The sequence below is a fragment of the Meleagris gallopavo genome, chromosome 12 (genome assembly GCF_000146605.3).
Source record: "Meleagris gallopavo isolate NT-WF06-2002-E0010 breed Aviagen turkey brand Nicholas breeding stock chromosome 12, Turkey_5.1, whole genome shotgun sequence".
In the NCBI taxonomy this organism is placed as follows: Eukaryota; Metazoa; Chordata; class Aves; order Galliformes; family Phasianidae; genus Meleagris; species Meleagris gallopavo.
Genome location: NC_015022.2, coordinates 17,397,670 through 17,409,307, shown reverse-complemented (window position 1 = coordinate 17,409,307; position 11,638 = coordinate 17,397,670). Strand labels below are relative to the sequence as shown.

Genomic DNA, 11,638 nt, shown 5'->3' with positions numbered 1-11,638 from the left:
ATCTCTGTAGCTATGTAGAAAGCATCATTCATTGCACCTCTTTCAGTCTTCAGAAATGGGTATTTGCAGCGTATCAGTGAGGGATGACTACAAGCTGATTTTCTCAGGCTTGTCACTGAAGCACAGATCACAGACTGGCTGTGTAAACCCCACAGGCTTATTGTCTGCCAACCATTACTTGCCATATTTGCAGATTCCCCTCTAATTCACTCTGTGTACAGAGTGGTGCCACATCTTCAATTTACTTCAAATCTACATGAGGTATGTGAAGAGAAAATCAGGTTTGTTTTCCATTCAAAAAATGCCAGAGACAAAGATGTTCTCAAACAATGAGTTTAATCTCCTTTACAGAAATACTGCCCACAGCGATTGGCTTTGCAAATAGGCACCAGACAAGTGTCAGCAGCAGCTTAATCACAGGCTGCAAGGGGAAATCAGAGGGGAGGAACAGCCTCGTGTCCTTGGCCCATCAGGACTCCTTGCCATCAGGCATTGTGCATCACGGGAAGTGCTGAGCATCTGTCCTGTGCCATGTGCTGCATTACCGCCTCTATTCCTTGCTATTTGTTTCGAAGGTCTGACAGTCGTTTTCCTGACAACCTACAAGAAGAAAAGATACTCCAATCTTCTGACTGCCTGTATATATAGCTACCTGCTGCAATGCCATCCATAGGCAGCCTGCACCATATGCTGACTGTGAAAGAGAGTAACCTGGCCCAGCGCGTGTGTTTGCTGTTATAACAAATACCTCAAGCCTTGCCATGATTCAGTGCATTATGCATGGGAGCCATCTGGTCCCGTAGCTTAAGGAGCAAACTGAAAATTTGATAAAAGCACAAATAGTCATAATAAGAGAGACTGAAAAGATGCATTGATATTCCAAGCAGGAGTCTCCTTCCGCAGGGGCTGATCTCATCACCCATTGCCTCTTTCCTGCTCTGTTCTTTGGAGAGCTGCTGTCAGACAGGTTGCACCCTCAGCTCTGTGAGTACATGCACCTTTGGGATCCTGACAATGTGTTTCATGTGCTTCTGCAAACCTTCTGGGACAAGATTTTTCTCACTAGCCAGCTGTGCAGAAAGCAAACTGTGCAAAATGTTTGTTTTGAGCACAGCAAGTTTTATGGAACTGATTTAAAATGCACTATCAATTATGATTATTCATTAATATGACTCTTCTCATCACTGTGCAGAATTATGCCTTATGGCTTTGACAGGAAGCCCTTCACAGCTGGTCTAGAAGTTCTCAGCCCTGGGGTGCAACAAGGAACCCAGAGCAGTGGAGGGGTAGTTTGGGACGGCTTGGATTTGGGCAAGAGTTTGTGCACAACTTGGTCAGGAGACAGGATTACTAAAACTGCCTTAATTGGATTTTGGAGCCAGACCAATTTTCCCCCCCTTGTGACTCTGCTTTCTGATGTTTGGAGGGCACAGGGAAGGAAGGCAGACAGAAGATGCCTATTTTAGTAAGCCTCTGTGGGGAACACACACAGGCTTCAGAGAGGTACACATTTGTTTCCTCTGACACTGAATTAATGGGAATTGATGTATTGATTCTGCAGTTCTTCTAAAGATTACTCCACAGTTTGGCATGTTTCCAATCTGGTTAGTTGCAATGTGCACACAGCTCAAGACAGATATTTAAATAGGAATACAGTTGAAAAAATTGTGCTCTGTGAAATATAGAAAACAATAGCATTATGATCAGGCAAATAGAATAGCCATTCCTTTTTTATATAGGTTTATTCCATGTCCAGCTACATTTTTTCTTGCTGTTTTAATACAACCAACCTCTCCAAAATCACAGTTATGAAGATATTTGCCACTAGTACCAATTAATTGTGTAGTTTTCATTTTGTATTTCCCTACTAATTTGAGGGTACACTTTTCAGAAGAAGTGCAATCTGCTGTTGTGTGTGCATGGAGTACATAGGATTATGGTAGGGCTGTAATAAAACAAGCTACCACTATTACTGTTCAGCAATCATAACCCAGTCGTTTAGCAGTCTCAAGGGTTTAAATCGACTCTCTTTGTGGATTTTTCCATGTTTAACTATTTAAATATACTACGTGATATGCTCTACTTGCAGACTGTTTGAACATCTCTGCCAAGCGAGCCCCTGGTCCTAGATATGAGGCAGCATCTTGTGCTGGGGATGAAGTAACCGCCTTGCATTTTGGTGCTTTGATCAGTATTGCAGCTTTTATGATCTCACTAGGAAAGTTACTTGATGTTTCTTTATTGTGAACGTCAGCATGGTTCCTGAAAATGTTTGAAGCCATCCTAGTATATCATTTATTTTCTGGCAAAGCAGCATCCATCTGCAGTTTAAGAATAGAATGTGTTAAAACTGCATATAAATCCGAAGCACAGAACGTAGAGTTTCTGGGCAAAATTTTCCTCCTGGTTACACTTACGGAACTCTGGAGTGGTGTCTTCATCGTTCTGGTTGTTACTCATTACCCATTCTCATTTCCTCGTGTCAGACGCAAAGCTTCTGCCATATACGGATGAATGTGATTTCATCACAACTGTTGTAATTTCCTAGGGGAACGTACAATTTCTGAGGAAGTACCAAAGATGCATTTACAGTACATGGGCCTCAGTGCTCTAAGAAATGTAATGCTGTCAGTCGTTCTGTTCATAGTTTTCCACGCAAACAAAACTATGATGTAGGTGGAACTGCTGAACTATCTGGAGCACAAGTGGGGAATCTGCACTGTATGGCTGAGCCCATTTTTAGAAAATAATGTTCAGCAGCTCTTTCTTTAAACAAAGGAATAGCTGGCTGTCAGTTGTTTGATATTTATTTTTGTGTAACTGTTCCTGGTCTGCTCGTGCTATAGAAATGCTGTTCTTCCACAAGAAGACAAATTGCCTGGGCTGGGAGCCCCACTTCTGATTCAGGGAAGCACATGGTTTCCTTACAGCGCTGCTGATGATTATAATTAATATTTACTATATGGTGCAATTGTTTTTGGTGTTTAAAACAGAGCAAAACAAAACAAAACAAAGCAGTTTTGCAAAGGAAAACACAGCATTAGAGAAAAAAAAATTGCAAACTAGGAAGTGGTTGACCTTAAGGAGAAAACTCCATCTGCAGTGTTGCTATCCAGTGTTCCTTGTGATCAGAACATGGAAAGAGAAACATCCATTAAGTATCCCAGTATCCCTTTGGAAAATGATGTCCTTCCCGTTCTGTAGATATTGCAATTTATATCTTCTATTCAGCAGCTGCTGGTGTCAAAGGCCAAGGGAGAAGGAGAAGGACATGGAATGCAGAGCCTGAAGTTTTTCAGCAGTAGCTAAAGGCAAAACCATCTAAAGCTGTAGCAGATGTTCCCTTATTTCCTGTTCTGCTTATCAGCCCTGCAAAGACACTTCTTCTTTGTGCTTGTTATGCCAAGTGTAACTATGGAGATCTAATACAAGCTGCGCAAGAGCGATAACGTGAATGGCTCTTTACGTATTTGGTTATGAATGATCAAGCAAAAAATTATGGTTTCTAAGAACTCCCTCAAAGTTTTCCGCACACGCAGTAGTCATAGCCCTCTCACAAGAAAGCAGCAGTGCACAAAACACTTTAAGAAATAGTACATTATTGTGGCTCCGTAAGGAATAATTAAATATGATTACTGAATTGTTGCTCCTCAGACCTTCCTTGGGATCCTTTCAATTCAGACCTGCCCTTCCAGCTGGGAGGGTTACACCAGCTGAACTATAGTTGTGTGCCATGCTTGATGGTGTTTGTAGTCTTTACTTTAAAACAAAAGTAAGTTAGTATCACAAAATCCTTAGAGTTGGAAGGGACCTTCCAACTAGATCATCCAGTATCTGCTGGGATACATTGCTGTTGTGAAATTCTTCACCACCCTCAGCTCACGTGCCTTGTATAACAGCTGAGTGAAGACATTAGTTTGGCCTCAGCACGTTCGTGTCCACAAGAAAGAAGAGCAGCATACCCTGACTGTATCACCTGGAGGTGAGCACAGTTCTTTGGGTGAGTTCTGGGACTGGATGCAGTAAACATACTCTGAAAGCTAGATATTGCTTCTGTGACTGGGTAAGGGAATTTTCAGGTGAAGCATTCAAAAATAAGGAGCAATGTTTAGAATTAGACTGTAGGGGATGACATAGTGGAAAAGTGGATAGATGAGATGGCTTAACAGGGCTTCATTGTGGTCAAATTAATTCAGTTTAAATAATTAATTCTCTTTTAAATTGACTCTAGTCTGCACGCTTGACATTTTGGAAGAGCTGCCATTCCCTGTCCTTCTGGTAAACGCTTTTGCATCTGTTTTCCATTGTCTCCTTCTTGAAATAATCCTTGTCACTAACAGGAACCATCAGCAGCATGGAACAAATTGACTTGCCAAGGACATTTCCTCCAACCCCATTATTTATACTGGAAGTATTCTTTTTTATATTACAAAACAGACAATGATTTAAAGAATTTGCCATAAATCAAGATAGTTTAATGCTGCCACTGAGTCAAACTCAAACTTGATTAAGTGAATTATTTACATTGCATCAACATTTGGCCATACTTTTTGGAGGGGGTGATCAAGCAATCACTAGTGAATCCTCAATTCCCTCTGCTGGCGCTGTCATGCAGAGCTCCACGCAGAGCTCCACGCAGTATGAAGGATCAGATGTGTCACTCTCACTCCTCTGCTGTTAGCAGATCGATTTGGAGATGTAAGCAGATGAGTTGGAGTAGTGTGGATTAAGCGAAGAAGTTCTGTTTGTTTTTTTTGCTCAATTTGTGGTCGCTCTCATCTCTTTGGTCAGCTCCAGGCTGTTCGTGTTGAAGGTGGCAGAGCTATTATGGCAAATGGATTCAAACAGGAGGACTCAAGAGTTCTGCATGCATGAGGGGTCTGCTGAGGGTTCCTTTGGGTACGCTGGACCAAACCCTGGGGGAGCTCAGAAAAGGGCAGAAGCACGATGTGACCTATATCCTTGGTGAGTCATCGCTAAGATTCATTGTTTTTCTCTGTTTACCTCTGTTTCTGAGCAGTTGCTCACATTTTGAGCAAGTGCAGGCTTACCTAGTTGAATGGGTAGATGAGTATAATTAGAGCCCAACAGAACAGGGTCAGTAGTTGTACTAATATATGGGAACATTCCAAAGCAGTTACAGAAGAAAAGAATTTCAGATAATTAGGAGAGGTGTTGGACAGTGATACAGATTTTAAAAGTACCCAAGGTGAAATAATAGATACTAAAAATATCTATACTGAGATGAAACCCTCATGAGTCAGTACTTGAGCCAACTTCCACTCTGGTAATTTGTCATATAGTCATCCAGACAGAGAAGATTGTGGCATAACTCCTTAGTCTGGTGGGCTAGCACTTACCATTCAAGGTATCTTCTGCTGAAAAAGAGACAGGTCTGAATTAATAGTGCAGTTGCAATATTAGTTAATATGTTCTGAACTAGCTGTAGCTTTTTAAAAATTGGTTTTATTTCTACCTAGAAAAAAAAGTCTAATAATGAAAGCTCTCTGTCTTGTATGACAAATTCACTGACAGCGCGGCCTGAGATGCATTCTTTCAGTCAATCAGGACACGTTTTTTAAATACCCATGACTCTCTAGCTAATAATTCAGCAATGATGGCTCAGCTTGCAAATGAAATGCTGAAGTGTTACTTTTCCTTCATTCTGCATAAGGTGTTTTCTGAGTAGGTGCACCATCTTGAAAGTATTGAAAGCACTGAAAGAATTTTAAGTATTTCGATAGAAAGAAGCATTTTGAAGGGCTGTAGAGTTTCAGAAAAGCAGCCGAGCTGTGCTACAAGAACATCAGCTTTAATTTGGGTCAGATTTTCAGTTGCAAATGTATCTGATGCATTTTCCTGGAAACTCTGCGTGGCAGTTAGTGAGAGGAGTGACCTGATGTTTGCTCACTGCACGAAAGAACTGCTCTGTTTGCTGATGTTGTTTGAATGAAGCACTGCTCTTATTTCCAAAGTGGAGTATTGTCGAAGCTTGGTCAGGAGCAAAGCTCTTCTAATGGAACAGTGTCAGACAGAACATAAAATCTCTTCTTAGTGCATCTCGACAGATGTCAATATGACTTGTCAGCTTTCTGAATTTTAATGATCTGGATTAATTTCCAGATAATAAGTATTTATGTAATTGAGATGCCTTATAAATGAATATGGAAATGATTCCATAACATTAATTACAGGTCTTATGGCTTAAATACTTAACAAATTAAAGACAAATGGTGATGTGGATTGTTTTTGATTTTATTAACTTTGTAATTTTGGTGGTTTGATTTATTCTAATGTGACTTCCACATGTCAGACAGTGTTTCCTCAACCAAAGGAAACTATGTGCTTCAATGTATCAAAGGATATGAAAGAGTAATAAAATTCAAAATCCATCATGCACAGGAAGTAGTAAATGGAAACTGAGATTTCAGAACATTTGTCTATGAAGCAAATAAATTAGTTTTTCTTGCAGAATCTCATCTTACATGTTGTTAGTCCGTTACTCAAAGATGAAATAGTTTTAAATTAATTATAATACTTTGCACTTCTGTAGCTGTTTCTCTCAAGAATCTCAATAGTGCTCTACAAATATTAATTAAGGCTAATTGTACCCCTGAGAAGTGGCTAACTGGCAGATATACTTCACTTAAACCACTGTGATATGACTGATCCTTAGAACAGAATACCAAAAGTTTAAACAGCAGGACTACATGAGGGCCTGAAGTAGGCAGCTCTTTGGGTACATGGAATGCCATTGCTTGGTCTAGACAAGACTTGAAGGTAAACCTAAGTGCAAAAAAATAAGGTGCTGAGATGGGGAGTAATCAAAAGTGGTTTTAAATACAGTGTAAGAGGAGGTACCCACAGCAACAGCATCACGTGGAATGAGTCTGGGAGATGAATCGGACTGATTCAGGGAAAAGACTGCTATTTGTAGAAATTGCCTCCAGCTGGGCCAAGGAGCACGAGTCCAAAGGAAACCTCTAAGGCTGATGCATGAACAGCAGTGATAACAGTTAAGTCTTTACTCTCACTCCTGAGGTACAGGAGCTACTGAAAATAGCAACAAAACAGCAATATCAGTGCGTATGTTTACAGCCTGAGACTGTTATTTTTGCTGGCAAATCTGCATGCATAATTTCCTTCCTGCTATTAGTCCACAAAGAGAAGCTTTTGTTACCGTGCTTTAATGATGAGAGCAATACTTAGAGCTGCACTGGAGAACAGGTTGTTGTTGTTGTTGGGACGTGTGTTAGGACTCGGACCATCCTCAAGCAACATTTCTACTGTTCTATTCTTTAAAAATCTGCTGCAAATATTTGTTCAAGAGCTTCTGTTGTCTACAGGAAGAGCCACTCCAAAAATACACTCCAGCTGTACACATTTATTTGCCTACTAATTACAGGAGAAGAGGTGTGGCATCACTCGCTTGATACCCCAGCACGCAGCAACACAGCAAAACTTGATGTTAACTGCTTTATGATGCAATCTTCAGATGCACACTTTGAAATTCTGAGGGAGAAAAGCACCACTGAAAAGTGAAATGATGATGAGTTTGCATCTTTTTTTTAATATATATAGAAAATATTTAGAAACATTTGGGTCTCCTCTTTGGGAAAATTTTCTTTCCTTTTTGCTTCCCAGTATTTCTGAGCTTTTGGGAATGCAAACTCTCACATGAATACTGGCAATAAACCCTTGCTGAAAAAATCTACTTGCTGGAGAAAAAATCTGCTCATTTTATCCGAGTGGAATGCCTAGACACTCCAGTTAGACTTTATCCTTGCTCATATACAACAAAATTCTCTATTTGCATTTTGTGAATTGCAGTTCATGACACACATGACTCTGATTCCTAAGGAACCCCCCTGCAGTGCTTCTGCTGAGCTCAGTGGCCGCTGGATCAGGCCCTGTGTTTGCTTCATTTCCCCATATTTCTATCTGCTTCACTAAGTACTTTATCTAGAGAAGGGTCTGAGTCTTCTTTTTTGCATACATGCATGATATTCTATTGCCTCTTTTATAATTTATAACCAGTAGTCTCCCTGGAGTGCAAAAGCTTTTCAGAAGGACTATACTTGAAGCAGTAAAAGGAAGGATAACTGCACCATTGTAGTGCTGCATCATAACATTTAAATACATTATTTCATAATCTGTCCTAGAGCTTAATCATTGTAGGCAGGGACAGTCTCTCTATGTCAAAAGGGATAGAATCCAGATTTTCAAATAAGCATATATTAAAAAAAATAATAAAATGCTGCTTCCAGTGTGATTCCAGCTTGCCAAAGGCTCCATTTCATTGCATAAGCCTCTGGATGTAGATCTATTACTGTATCATAAAGTGGGTTACTGGACAGAGTAAGGCAATCCATCCTCTGAAATGCAGACTGTTGCTTTGCCAGTTACATGGTTTATACTTATCCACCATCATTATATTTATAGTTATTTTTGCCAATGTTACAGATGTGCCATATCTTTTTGGAAGACATTCTCTTGGGTTCTTTTGGAGTCTTATTCTTCCTCCATGAAGATGTGAATGAGCAGAGCACACAGCACAGCCAAATGAATTCAAAATGAATAAAATTGGTAAGAAAATGGGCAGATTAAGCCCTGGATCGCTTACTTAAGTAACTGAAATAGTTTTGCCTATGGAAGCCAGTTTCTGCCAGGAAATTGTGGAATAATAATAACTTTTAATTATTTTTTTTCTGAACACTCTTGAAGCCTCATGAATTATAAGCAGTCAGATCTCACAGTCCCAAGACAAAGTCTGTTAAAACCATGTCCTAGGACAGAGAAATTCTCAATTCCATTCCTGGCACTATCCCTGACCATCTGTCGCTTGTCCTCTGCCTTGCTTCAGTTTACCCATGTGTAAAAAGCACTTAAAATAAACAAAACCAGGCTTTGAAAATGACTTCAGTACTACAAGATAGAAATTCAGGGGTTGCAACATGGGAAAAAATGGTTCTGTGGTTGCCAGACCCTGTAAGTCCCGCTGGGGAAGCTAAATCCAACTGACAGTTCTCCACCCCATACTTGAGAGGACACCACGTTGAGCATCACATTGCTGCCCACCTGCAATACGCGTGGTGGTTGACTCATTCAATTGACTTCCAATGCATACTAAAATCTGATCCAACACTGACTGGAATTAATAGGAATGCTTCTATTGACTTAATGATCTCTGCTTCAGTCTCCATGTGTGTGCAGAGATCTCTGCCTTGAGACTCCCCAGTGTTCCCTTGAACAATGTTTTGGGGAAAGGCTTTGTTTGAATAACATATAGACCCATTTCTGTGCAGCAAGCCTGCAGGAATTGTGCATGCAATGAATGTCTCTGCCTGTACAGTAACACTATTCACTGATGTTGCTCTTTATTCAGAAGCAAATACAGCACTACAGTCATTATTGCTCACAGCCCCTTTCACACGTGGCATTAGTTGAGTCTTGATGTGGACAACTGATGACAAGCTATGGAGGAAAGTTTTGCAGTTTGATATAAGATAGGAGACATGGCTTGATAGAGGCATTGACAAGCCAGTAATGATATGGAGCATTACAATTACATGTGCTAGTGGGGACCTGGGGATGAAAGTGTGCCACAGCCAACAGAGAGAGAGAGCAGCAGGTAGAAAGCAAAAGAGGGTTGGTGGAACCGGGGAAGAAGGAGGAGGAGATGGAAGAACAAGAAGGACAGGATGGAGATAAGCAGTGTGGGTAGCTGTGATGGTGGGATTGGGAGAAACTATTTTGTTTGGTGTTTGTATCAGGAGTTGCAAGGTAAGGTCTGCATCCCTGGCTCCAATTTGCTGACGCTGACACAAAATGTAATTAAATATAGATAATTCCCTAGAGTACAGAATCGGTGGAAGGAAATAAACAGGTTGGGCTATAAATTAACTGGAAATCAAAGAAATATACATAAAAATTACCTATTATGTGATCTGAAAAGTATAAAAACTGACACGGTAAGTTTAAGAATGGTATTTCTGTAAAATTAAAGTTTCCGTTAGCAGCTGACAAGAGAATTCTCATGGAACCTAAACTTCAAAACTATGTGAACTATTCATGGTCAGTGCAATGACTTTGTGTCAGTTTACAGGCAGCTGAAACAATACTTAAAAGCTGAAAAAATGCTCTGGTGGTGCATCCTTGAATGTAACCACCAAAGATCTAAACATTACACCTGCATGAAAAATGAACAAGGGAAAAGAGCATAAAGTATGCTAAATATCAAAGTTACTGACACAAGCTAAAAGATGGATTTTATTATTGCTAATTACTTGAAAGCATTTCCAGGATTAGAATCCATCCAAAATGATCATAGGATGTAGAAATTTTTCTAACAGATGGCTGTAGAATTCAAGGATTCTTTACAAAATACAGCCCAGCTTGCTGCAAATACCCAGGTACTACATTCTTATTTCCTTTATTTACTCCACCGAATATCGTTGAGAGATAAAATGTCCATGAGTGTGGCAGTAAATGCATTTTATGCAGCAGTACAAGAAATGGGCAATGTTCTTGCAGTCCCAGCCTGGGAGAGAGGTTGCCACAATCCTCAGGCAGTGCACTGTTGATCAAACAAGAGTCAGACTCAGCACACAAAAATCAAACCTGGCAGCACAGAGCTGTGTCTGCGTGTGCAGGCTCGCACACGGGTGCCTCTGCCTGGGTCGTGTCAGCCACTCCATTTCCTACACGGCGCGTAGGAGGAGCAGCATTGCTGCTATGAAAGGTCATATTAATTAAAAAGTAGGGGGAAAAAGTAATGTTTTGCACTTTTTAATTTTCATGTTCTCCTTTCCAGCCAGATTTTCAAGAGGGATGAGTTAGATCTATACAATAAGTTTGAACACACTTAAGCACTTGCAGCCCAAATTCAGAACCATATCTCACTTTTCCCTTTATAACAAGCCACATCAAAACCCTCTGAGCCAAATATCCCTAACTAACTGAGGGAAGCTTGAACTCCAAGCCAAAATTGCATGGTTGGAGCCTATCCCTAAACATCACTGCAAAAATAGCACATCAGTACAACATTTGGAAACAGGAGTGCAGGCCGTGGGGTGCCAGGAAAGCAGCACTCCCGTGTTCCAGTGCAGGCAGAGGGCTTTTTGTTGTGCTCAGCAACATCTTGACGCGCTGCCCTAATCTGAGCTGCACGTTCTTCAAAGGTTATTTTTGTCTCCGGTTCTTTCATAGTCTTTGATGCAACAACGTGGCGTGGGTTACATCAGGCCTGCGGGGAATCCACAGAACCCGTTCTGTTTTTTCCAGGTACCCCTGCCCCGCCGACGGGCACCACAGGTGAGCGAGGCTGGGATCTTTGGGCCACAGATGGGTTTCTGGTTAATTTAAAGGCGCCGGAGAGGGAGAAGCTGTGGGACCGAGTGGGGAGGAGAGCTCTGGGCAAACGGTGCGTCGTATTTCGGGCTGTGCTGGAGGGGTTCCGCCGATCAGCGGTTCCTGTGGACCCCCACAGCTCAGGGAAGGAGCCGGTCCTGAGCGGGGGGAGAAAGGAGGGAAGCGCGGACCGCCGAGCCGAGGCGCCCGGCTGCGGGCCCGCTCCGTCACACGGAGCCGCCCTCCTCCGCGGGGGTCCTGAGGCGAACCGAACCTCCCGGCTCGGCCT

At 41.5% G+C, this 11,638-nt stretch overlaps 1 protein-coding gene across 1 annotated transcript in view; it reads left to right on the top strand.

Annotated features, from left to right (window-relative positions):
* The first annotated feature begins 10,340 nt into the window (after positions 1–10,340).
* Positions 10,341–11,638, top strand: part of DENND4A (DENN domain containing 4A) — a 47,475-nt gene continuing 46,177 nt past the window's right edge. The window contains exon 1 of the mRNA XM_019619576.2: positions 10,341–11,313. The gene's annotated coding sequence lies outside the window, so the exon portion shown is untranslated. The remainder of the gene's footprint in view (positions 11,314–11,638) is intronic.